We start from the raw sequence: 11353 nt of genomic DNA, 5'->3' as shown, positions 1-11353 counted from the left end.
GTGAAGTGTGTCCATCAATATCATTCCCAGGGGAGCAGAGAGAACRAGGCTTGGGAGAAGGTGGTTTGGCTCACACGCTCCTGGTGAGGAGCAAACCTGCACAGCAGCTCGTCTTTAACTCTTCCCAAGCAGTGGARCGTGTCATTGCTTTTGCAATAAGCCATTCCTCAGGAACAGATATAGACTGGCTGAAAAATAATTAAAAACTTAATTTTCTGTAATACTGTCCATCAAACAACTTCACCCAATCTTTTTGAAAGGCTGCTCCGCAGCATGGAAAGAAGACTGGCAGTAGTGCAAGAACAGGGAGTATTTATGACCAGTGGAAGCATGGTTGGCCTTTTGCCCTAGAGAAATGGCTGGATGAGAAGATCTTCTGCTTAGACCAAGCATTAATAAAATAATTTGGATCCAGGCTTGAGGTGATGATGTCTGGCAAAGCAGCTGCAAAGGTTTTTTTGCTGCCCAGGCTGTTGCTGATCTGCATGGATGCTCTTAGGGTCTGTTGTGTGCAAACCCCACCCTGCATAGTTGATCAAGTCTCCTTTGGGAAAACCTGGGTTTTTACTGAGGTATGAAATTTGTWGTTAAGGTCTTTTACAAAGATTTTRYCCCAATAACCAAAATCCTGTTGGATTTGTCTCCTGCATTTGCTTTACAGTTTGTTGTGTAGTACATCAAGAAAGGYAARCAAAGCTTTATCCTCCTCTGTTAGGAAYAGATCCACTGACTCAACTGCTCAAGAAGAAAACCCTGAAAATTGGGTATTTTTTTCCAAACTAACACCCATAAAACTTCTCTTCTTCCTACTCCATGGAGTAGGTTTTCAATATGTAACTAAAGAACAAGAGCAAATATAACAAATCCTAATATCTGCCACRGATTTAACCACTGTACCAGTGCTGGTAAGCACAATTTTTTCTTTTTTTTTCCCCCCCAAACTTCCTGAGCCATAGTTTTTCCAAACTTATTTCCTATTTCCTTTCCTGATTTAGCCCATCTGATWATGCCACCAGACATTATTTCATCTCCCAAGAAGACTGAAAGGGGGAGGATTCAAAGCTGGTGTRAATTCACTTTTCTCTGCTTACCCATGAATCTGTATCAAGTTATGCTGGATATGCTGTTCTGAGAGACAGCTCAGCCTTTATCTGTCRTGCTTTGCTTTTCAAATCAGCAGACAAGAAGCCACGTCCTAAAACAGACCACTTCATAATCTTTTGTTTTGCTTACTTTTGTGCTGTGGTTTCTTTTCCTAACAAAATGTATAAACCATTGTTTATCACTGATAACAGTTCAAAGATGTTTTTCTCCTTGTAGATCATAAAGTGAATGGAGAGCTTGTGGCCATTTGTCTCTCGCTTCAGAGGGAAAATCAATTCTCAGTTATCTACGCATGGCTTGTCTGGGTTGTGGATTAACCAGGCTGGGGATGCACCGGCCTCGGTTCATTCACCACGTGGAGAGTTGACTTTGGACCAGCAGACTGCATCGATTCCAGCAGTGCTGGTGCACATCTGTTGGTGCCATGGCTCCCTCCAGCTCAGCAGCRGATTATTTGGGTCACAGCTGTGTGGAGGCCTCTCCACAGCCTCTGCAGGCTGTGACAGTGAGGTGCAGAGTCATCTGCCATGGCTGGGCTCCTGCAGGAGCAGRCACACAACACTTCTTTCCACATTTACTTGGCATAAGATGAGCTTATTTGTACTCTGGGACCTATGGTGAAAGTCCCTCYGCTGTCTGAAGCTGAGAAAACAATCTTCTTTGCTCCTTAGACYACCAGCACAGGAGAGATTTCCAGCTTTAACTAAACTAGTTAGTTACTAATTAGTTTAATTTAGTTCGTACCGGCCTGGGGGAGATTGATGCACTGTGCCTATAGGCAAGGCTGCTGTTTTCAAACCTGGTCGTGGCTACAGCAACATCTTCTTCGATGTGTTTCCCTGCAAAATGGTTTTCCTTTTCACCTTCAGCAGCAAAGATGGACTGCTTGAACTTGTATTTGCTTTAAATATTTGGAATGTGCTGATTTTATATCTTAATGCAGGTCATCACTTAAATTTTAATATTTAGGTGCTTAAATAATAGACTCCATGATGAAGTGCTATCAACAGAAAGGATCTAATTTGTTTGGTTTAATTGGAAAAAAAAAWTGCAGATTTGTATTTGCCTTGTTAYCTTTACCTTTTAYTATTGCAAAGAGATTCTGAATRGAGATGTTATCTCACYTTTAACTGTGCTCTTGCAATCTTGCAATTCGTCAAACCAGTAATTTATGTTTCTGTTGAAAGGCAGTGAGAAGTAATTAACTCATGTGTTGCATCTTTGTCTTTGCAGGCCTTTCATTTTCATTAAGTATCTGCACTAGCAGGTTTCTTTTCATTTCAGGCTCTTCAAAACTCCTGGTTTTCCTCAGGAAATGCAGCACCCTCAGTGTACATGAGTGCTTGATGCCTTGCAGTCCCAGGGGTCCAGTCCTGTACTGAAGTCGTTGGCCATTTTCACATTGACTCCAATCCAGCATTGGAATCCTGGGGCAGCAGGATCATTTCTCCCACTGAACTACTGGTCCTSGTTTTTAGGAGATTTCCCCACTCTGCCCCGCACATCCACGAGTTGTTTACTTGCCCCAGAGTGCTTCTGGCAGCCTGTATTCCAGATGACCTATTTCTGCAAGAATCAAACGCCCGTGGCAGCAGCGTTTTATTGGCCCTTTCTGAGCTGACACCACTGCGGTGACAGCGCTCCCGGTCAGTGACACCGCAAGTCCTGGCTGGGCAAACTGATCTCCCGCCAGCTTTGTGGCAGCTTGCACGTCARTCACTGACCAGCAGGAGAGGATGGGCTCATAAAGACGTGTTTTCCATTAACAGCACCCACTCCAAGGTTAACTGACAAGCATGGTCAGTGTGGCGATGGGAATGAGGAGTTCTGTGCAGATCCCACTAATAAAGGAACCTGGACACCCTCCTCTTGTCCTACCATCTCTACTGAATCACATATTACTCATGGTTTCCTCTTTAGTTTYATCTTCCCCAGCTAAAAATTTTAAGGGTGTGACAGATGAGCAGAGGTCAGGTGAGACTGGAGGGAAGGGGAGGAGTTGGTCTCGTTCGGATTTTTTTTTTTCCTCAGCGAAGTTGGTCACACCTCTAATAGCTCGACTCAGCTSTGCTTTCAGGTAATGTTAATAACAGGTTGCTAGAATGCTTAGCTTGTTCAATCCATTCAGTAATTAGAGCCGAAGCCATCAAACTGAGTACGAGTGAGGTCTTAATGAAGGCACTAATTTGGCTGCAAGAACAGCAACTCTGTGCAGCTTCCTCATAAACAGCTTCCTCTTGGATGGAGCAGTGCAGTCACCACACAGAGCAAGTATTTGTGGCAGCTGAGGACAAAACCCCAGCATTTAAGWGATCATCAGTAAGATCAGTTCAGCCCTGCAGGTTGAGGAAATGAAGATTAGCAACACTCCAGCTGTATTAGTTATTTTTCCGTCTGAAAATGCTGAGAATTTATGTTTTTTTCAGTGCTAAGGCTGATACTTCCAGCAATATTTACATGCTGAGGCAATGTTTTTAATGACTCAATGGAACAGGGTGTCTACTGAATCACCAATATCCAAACCTGAAGAACCCAACTGCTTTCTGCAGATCTGAATATAATTAAAGGTAGTCTTGTCCTTTTCATTAGGCATGAAATAACCACAGATGATGAGACTCCACTTACATAACAGTAAAAATATTATTTGTTTTAGTTGTCTGCCACAGAATCTGGAACCTACATCCTACAGCAGTGTGTTTCTAAGGACTGCGAAAAGGGGAAAACAAATAGCTAGAAGAAATGTACACCCTTAATATGAAAAAAGCATTTCTGCTCATGAAACTCCTAAGCCAGAAGTTGTCAGAAGCTGGAAAAATATTATAGAGGGCAAACCATGAGAGCTTGTGCTGTTCTTAACCCGCTGGTCATTGTCAGACACTGGACTAGCAGGAGCTTTGATTTGATCTAGGGTGGGTATCATCAGCACTCACCACGTTCTCTGAACACCACAAGCAGCTGCATCAGATTAGAAAAACAGAGTGTGGGTGTTCCAGACTGTCCCAAAAATATGTAATTAAAAAAAAAAAAAGCACCTGGTAAACATTGCATGAGGACATGATTAATGGTAGAAGAGCAGAAGGTGGAAGCTCAAGGAAAGGCAAAAATTATTAGCAACAGAAAAGACTTATTTCCCAAGATCTAGAATGTAGTAAGAAAGATCCCAAGGGATGAATACAATTTAGTTTCAAAAGCAGACTTACTGRAAGGTTAGAAAATGCTGTAAAAGAAGTGTTCTCACATTTTCATCTGTTGACTTGCTAACCTTTTCTTTAAACATTTGTTACAAGAACTGTTTTGCAAATAATCTGGGGGATTTTTTGTTAGAGCAGAAATCATTCTGCTCAGATGCTGACTTGTCTGTTTTCCAAGCAGAAATATGCCAGAACATCAGCAGAGTCATAGGGATTACCCAATAYTTGTCTAGTTGTTTGCAGTAAATGCTGGCAAAGAGGAAACATTTTTTTGGCTGTGTAGGTGACTTTCATCACATCTTCCAGATTGAGGTGTAGGACAGAAAGAAGAACCCTGAGGCCTTCAGCTTAAGCTCCAGTTCTGTGCTTATGTCTGTGTTAATCTGGAATAGATCCCATTACATTGATTTGAATTTAAACAAGATTTTATGAAATTTAAGTACTGGTCATACTGCAGAGTTGTGCTGCATTGTCTGCTACCCAAAGTGGATAGTGCTATCTTGATTTTGGTGAAAGGAGAACACTTTCAATGAATGAATGATAAAAACAGAAGGTGGATCCAGAACTTTTCACCTCTGGTTTTTAAAACTCACTCAGAAARGTGTTCCATTGACTTGCCCCTGGTGTTATCCACGTTGAGGTGGCAGCTTTTACCATCACAGTGACATCAAGCTGCCTCTCTCTGATTGCTTTGTGATTCCTTCCAAAAAAAGATTAAAGGAGCAATCCAGGCAAGCTTTCCCCCTGTCTGGTGTGCATGTTATGCACATACATCAGGTGAATACACTTCTAGAGGGCTGCAGTCCCTGCAGGTGCTGAATTTAGTTGTATACACACAAAAAAAAAAATAAGGAAGATCACAACTGTATGCTGCTGAAATGCCAATGCAAAACTGGCCTTATGTTAATTTTGTTGGAGTGATTATATAGCTTAGAAGAGCAGAGAAAGGCCATGAGCTTTATAGTTATGACAATCTGCAGAACAGCTGGAAATAAACCATGGAAAGGGAAGATTTTGCTGCCACGTGTGCCTTCAATTGCGAGCAAAGCTCACTCGATGGCTCTGGTGCTGTCGCCGTTCTGACTTGTCTTTGATTAATGCGTGTGGAACCTCAGGAGCCCTGGCACACTGCTTTTTACCTATTTCATAACTGCCTGYAGTTTCTTGTTAAGTAATCTGGCTGTGAGGGTTACAAAGCTGTGTTGCTTCCCTCAACATTTCAGAGGAGAAAGAATTCAGTGTTTTCCCATTCTCTACYGCAACAGTGGCAGAGATTTGCACCTTGCAGCTGAGTGGGCATTGTCACAGGGTGTGATAATTAAAAATCTCCACTGATAAACTACAACAGCTTCTCTCCTAAATGTCCTGAGTGCCTCTCCTGCTCTCTGCCTCTCCCCTGARCCACAGCAGTCCTCTCTGGCAGGCTGGGACCTGGGCCTGGGAGACTTTGCTGCCCCTTGGATTCTGCAGCACAAGGCATTGTTATGGGTCTSCTCGTGATCCTCTTGGCCTCCTGAGGCTCAGGGGCTTCTTCTCTGGCACTGTTCTCTCCTCTTTTACTCCACCACCCAGTTGGAATTAGGGACTCCCTTTGCCTCCCATCCCCACTCCCACCTCCCTCCCACTCATCCAGTGCAGCCATTTCAGAACTTTGTTCTGAACTAGCACTTTTCTGGGAATTCCACATGTTCTGCCTGTCTGGGAAAGGAATGGAGGCAGAGTGTGGCTGCTTTGCAGCCTCTCCATGGCCACAGTGGTTTCTTCCCAGCCTCCCTCCTTGCCATGGTGCCAGTGGTGGAGCCATAGGGGCAGAGACTGCCAGGAGTGGCCAGACAGGGCAGTCCAGCACAGGGAGGTGATGCAAGGTGCTGCAGGAAGGGCACAGGGCTGATGTTGCTGGTCTGGTGGCTGCAGTGGCCCCGTGGCAATATGAAGTTCATGCATAATTCATAAATGTCATCTATTGGCACTATTTGTGCAATTTGCTCTTATGGCTGGAATGGTGTCGGAATACTGCGTGCAGCCTCTCGTTACACAGAAAACCTGTTGGCATTTCCTGCCATCACTGGGGAAGGCACCAGAAATAGGAAGATACTGTTTAAATAGATGAAAACAGAGCAGTGAGTCCCTCCACCACCCACAAATATTTCTGTGTCCTGGTCAGGACTGTGAGCTCATGGGGCTCTACCCCGAGGTGCTGGAGCTGTTGGGGCTTTTGCCTTGAACTGCTGGTGCAGGTAGCAATGTGTGGGTGGGAGGAGGGATGTCAGTGTTTATTTTTCTTTTCCCAGCAGTGAAAACCAGAGGGTTGGGCTGATTGCTTCACCCCTTCAGCCTGCAGGGACTCATTGCTGCACCAACATCACATTTCATTCTTGGGGCTGCACCCCTGTAGTCACTCAGCTCTGCATAGATTATTCTGCTAACTACCAACTTCCAATTTTTCAGCTCGTCCCATCATTTTTCATTTCAGTCTGCAAGTAAGGATGACTGAAAAAATGATATTCTATTTGCTRTTTCCTTATGCTGTTGCTGGAATTAATTGTTGACCAAGTTTCTTGTGAGGAATGTAATGAAAATCCAGTATGATARTAATATATTTCTGGCATGATTCATGGTTACAGGTGGAAATATTTAATGATCTTTGTGTATACATATTGTAATTGCCTCTTCTGTAAGACAATAATAAGTTGCAATACAATTTCACTCTTGTTCTTTTTCGTATAAGAAATGGGTGCACGAGTGGGGCAGAATCAGAAAAGCAGAATGTCCCTCGTATCTTTTCAATATTCATCTACTCACCTGAGATTCTGCAGCCTTTTGAATAACACCAGACTTTTATAATCAGACTGATTGTGCAGCCTTAAGATAAACAATTCATAAGATAGCTAAAATTAATTTTCATAACAAAACTAGGCATTAAGGAGTTATTCCTAAGTCATTCCCTAAAGGTGAAAACTCTGAGGAATGCAATATGTTGCAGATAAATCCTCCTAATATAAAGCAATAAATTCTCAGTTACACAGAGATGAACAACACTTACTTTTCTCTAATAAACTTCTGCTGGATCCTGGCTGCTGCTGCAAAAGCCAGTTTCTTTGAACAAAGGAGTCCCTGTCTTGTGAGAGCTCATTACCCATATGATAATACTGTTCATTTTCCCCACACAATTCATTGGAGGACCAGTGGGCTCCTTGAAAACTTCTAATTAGGTCTCACAGTGTCCCTGAGCAATAAGTATGATTTTACCCACTTTACAGTTGTGGAAATTGGGCAGAGGGGCAGCAGCCAGTGGCCCAGAGCCACCTCTCCTGTCACTTCCACAGCTGGGAATAGGCTGGGGTTGTCGTTCTCCCAGCCCTCTGTTCCAAGCTGTAAGCCACAGCCTCTGCAGAAGCTAATTAAAATCTAAGAAAATGATTTGACAAGCTTTCAAAAATGTTATTGGTGCAGCAGATTTCTTCTGGTATCAGAGTGAAGTTTCTAGCACAGCTGTAATTTTTGTCTGTATTGCTTCAGATTTTTTAAATCAGTCAGAAGACTCAAGCAGTATTCCTGATGCATCCCAAAGTTCACCACAGTTCTTTGCCCTGGTTTTCACTGGTTTCCACTGGCACCATTGATCATGGGCATTTAAAAGTGCAAACCCTGAAAAAGTGACACAGCATCTTTCAGTTGCATGGATGCAGGCAAAAAACTTCTGGTGTCTGCATATACAGAGGGAGAATTGGTGTGGTTTCAATTATTTCTTGTCGATTTGGTATCACTAAGGTTATTTTATTTATTACAATCTGCTTTTAATAATATAGAAATCCCTGAGAAAAGATAATTTGTCCTAGGTAATCTGTTAAAATCCATTGCAACTCAGCTGTCAAAACAAGATGAGTGTCCTTGTGTTTGTGCTGTTGTTAAATCACAGAATCACAGAACCATAGGAGTGTTTGGGGTTGGAAAAGACCCTAAAGATAATCCTGTTCCAACTTCCTGCTGTGGGCAGGAGCAGCTCCCACTAGACCAGGTTGCTCTGAATCTCATCCAGCCTGGCCTTGGACACTTCCAGGRATGGGGYTTCCMCAGTTTAAGCTTCATAAACCTTTARCTTACACATTTGGTTGAGGGCTGGAAAAGGAATGGAAAGAGTTAAGCTGCAGGGCAAGCTCCCTTGCTAACTTTAGAAAGAGCAAGTTATGCAGAAGTTGAGGAGAAGTGAAAATCAATGGGGAAGTGGATCTTTTGAGAGGGAAATATGACATTTTCAGCAAAATCTCACTAAACCTCCTCCTCCTGGCATCACATATGGGTGAAAGCAATCCCGTGTCTGGCGCTGTGGCTCGCAGGGAGAGGCAGGGGCTGCTCACCCACAGGGAGCTGTGATCTCTGCTCAGCCTGGGTGAAATACATATTGGAAAGAGGATTTCACATGGGGAGAGGAGGGCTTGGSATATCAGCTGGAGCATATTTCCCAACATCAAATGAACTTGTYGTGACATTTGCTGGAGCAAACCCCATTTAATTCTCATTTCGGTGTAGTGATAACTTGAACTCCAGCACAGTCATTTGCTGGTGCTGTTAGCAGAGCAGTGCTGCCAGTGCTGAAGCACATTGAACACTGCCAAGAAGCTGTTACTTGCAAGAATTTTGCTCCTTCTCTGATAAAACTACAACTGTTTGCTCAATTTGAGTCATATTCAGAGCAAGGATTCTGTGCAAGGATTTTAGGGAGCACTTCTTCATTCTGGAAAGCAGCGGTAGCCTGAACGGGGCATGTTTTCTTAACACACATTTGAAATAAAACAGAAAGAACCATCTAAAAAGGCAGAGAGTAAATTAAACTATCACCTTACAGATAAGCTGGTGGCCAGAAAACCCCTGGCTATTGATTATATAATCAAACCTTTTATCCTTTCATCTCTCAAGGAGACCAGTGTGCCAGATGTGAGGCTTCCATATGGCCCCTGCTGCTGCTGGGAGCCACTGCTGTGACACGTGCAGGGTGTGACAGTGGCTGCCTCACCCCCCAAGCAGCAGCATCACTGCAGAGAGGAGTGACACGAGGCTCCATCAGTGCTGTGCCCCGATGTGGCAGCATCTGGTACTCTCAGAGGACAGGATCAATAAACAGCGCTGCCTGCTATTGGCACTGATGGATCATTCTCCACGTGCACASCCTATCTGGATTCTGCCTGGGACTTGGCATCTTGTTTGCTCTCAATCCGTGGGCCCTCTGCCCCTCTTCCAGCACATCAATAAATCAGAGAGCTTTCCACTCTCAGGCTGTGACTCTGACATACCAGGCTTAATGCAGTAGAGCAGGACTTGAGGGATGTTTGGCACCCTGTGGGAGCAGCTCCTCCATTCCTAATGCCACTCCACACTACCTCTGTTGGTATAGGGACAGCTTTCTTCAACAAAGTCCTCATGTGTTTTTACCTCTTTACAAAGATTTTTCCTTCTACTTGGCTGTGTAGAATAGATGGAGAGTGACATTCTTCAGCCAGTTTGTAGAGTCTAAACCCAGACTTGTTAGTTTGATAGGTTTCACTGACAACTTTTTGTCCCCTAGGTTRTTTTCCCCCCAGGAATATCTAATAAAAAGCATTGGTTTAGTAAAGCAGAGTGTGCCTTGGTTGCTCTAATCACACCTTATTTTTGTACAACTTGGCTCAAGTAGGATTAGTAGCCAACTGATGGAGCTTCACTTCAGTGAGATTTCAGAAAATCCTCCATGGAGGTACAGCCTATGGGGGAAATGTAACCCTCATGAGGCAGGAAAGCCTTGACAGTGCTGTGTGTGATGTGAGTGAGTGTTTCTCAGCACCCTCACAAAGCCCTGCTGATCGCTCTCAGCGCTGCCTTCCAGCACTGCTGTTCTGCCTGCACAGCTCCTCTGCTCCTCGGCCTTTTGCTCTGATGCCATGGCTTTATCCTGCTCCTCTGCTTTTCTCTTTAAAAATGGCATTTTGACTTCAAAACCAGGGAAATTCTCTGCAGTTTAGAGCAGCAGAGAAGGGGAAGAACACTGTGTCTGGATGCCCACGTGCCTCGTGGCACACACCAGCAGTTAGAGCTGGCAAAGAAGCTCCCCCCTGCTCCCAAATTAGGACCAAAAGGKCTTTGTTTCCATCCTGCTCTGGCACAAATGACTATGTAGGTCAGTGTGGAGGGGTGAATCATGCCATGTGTCTGCTGCATATTAAACCCATGATCTTTGTGAAGGGCACATGCAGATGCCTGCTGAGAGCTGCCAGGGCTGGGGGCTCAGGCAGGGATGGTTTCCAGCTATGGGCACAGAGAAAACGCTGGAACCACAGGGCGGCCTGGATCCAAAACTGGTTTATGCATTCAGCCTGCTTGAGGGAGAAGGAGAATTGCTTGGTGGTGGTGTATGTGCAAAACTGAATTACTTGAGGTTTCAGTCCCAATCTTCTCATAACTTTTTTTTTTTTTTTTTTCTGGCCTAGAGCAAGTCACTTGAAATCCCATTTTCCTGGCTGTKCTTAACCTGCATCTGCTCATTTCTGATCAGAGGAGASCCAAGCACTGTTCCTGGTCTGAACAGAACCATGGCCTGCTCCCAGTGATGCTGGTGCAGATTAGCAGTGAACTGGGAGTCTTACCCAAATATCATTATGCTTGTCTTTATAAATCAGATGCATGTGAACAAACACCCCACTCAGAGGATGTTTCTGTAAGAAGAAATGCATGGCTGATATTCAGTACTTGAGGCACGGTGAGGCATCATGGGGACCTCATTCCTTTAACTCTGGGATATAGGGTTTAGCTAACTTGGTTATTGATAGTTTTTCCCTGAGTGTGGTGGCAGCTTTACCACTAAAACACTGCCTCAATCAGGAAAGCAAAGAGGCTAAAACAGAATAAAATCCTCAGCACCACCATTATCCTCCAAACAGCTTTGAAACTTTAAAGTGAGGGTAAAATCTCAGCTAATGTTTGCTGACTGGAGTAGAGACCTAGAGCTGAGCCACCCACCTCAGGCTCGCTTTTGAGCACAACTGGACAGATTTGGGTTCTGCTTTGGAGGAAGCTGAGCTGTGCCA

Source organism: Malurus melanocephalus, unplaced genomic scaffold (genome assembly GCF_030028575.1).
Source record: "Malurus melanocephalus ecotype Western Australia unplaced genomic scaffold, MMel_1.1 scaffold_140, whole genome shotgun sequence".
Lineage (NCBI taxonomy): Eukaryota > Metazoa > Chordata > Aves > Passeriformes > Maluridae > Malurus > Malurus melanocephalus.
This window is presented reverse-complemented; position numbering follows the sequence as displayed.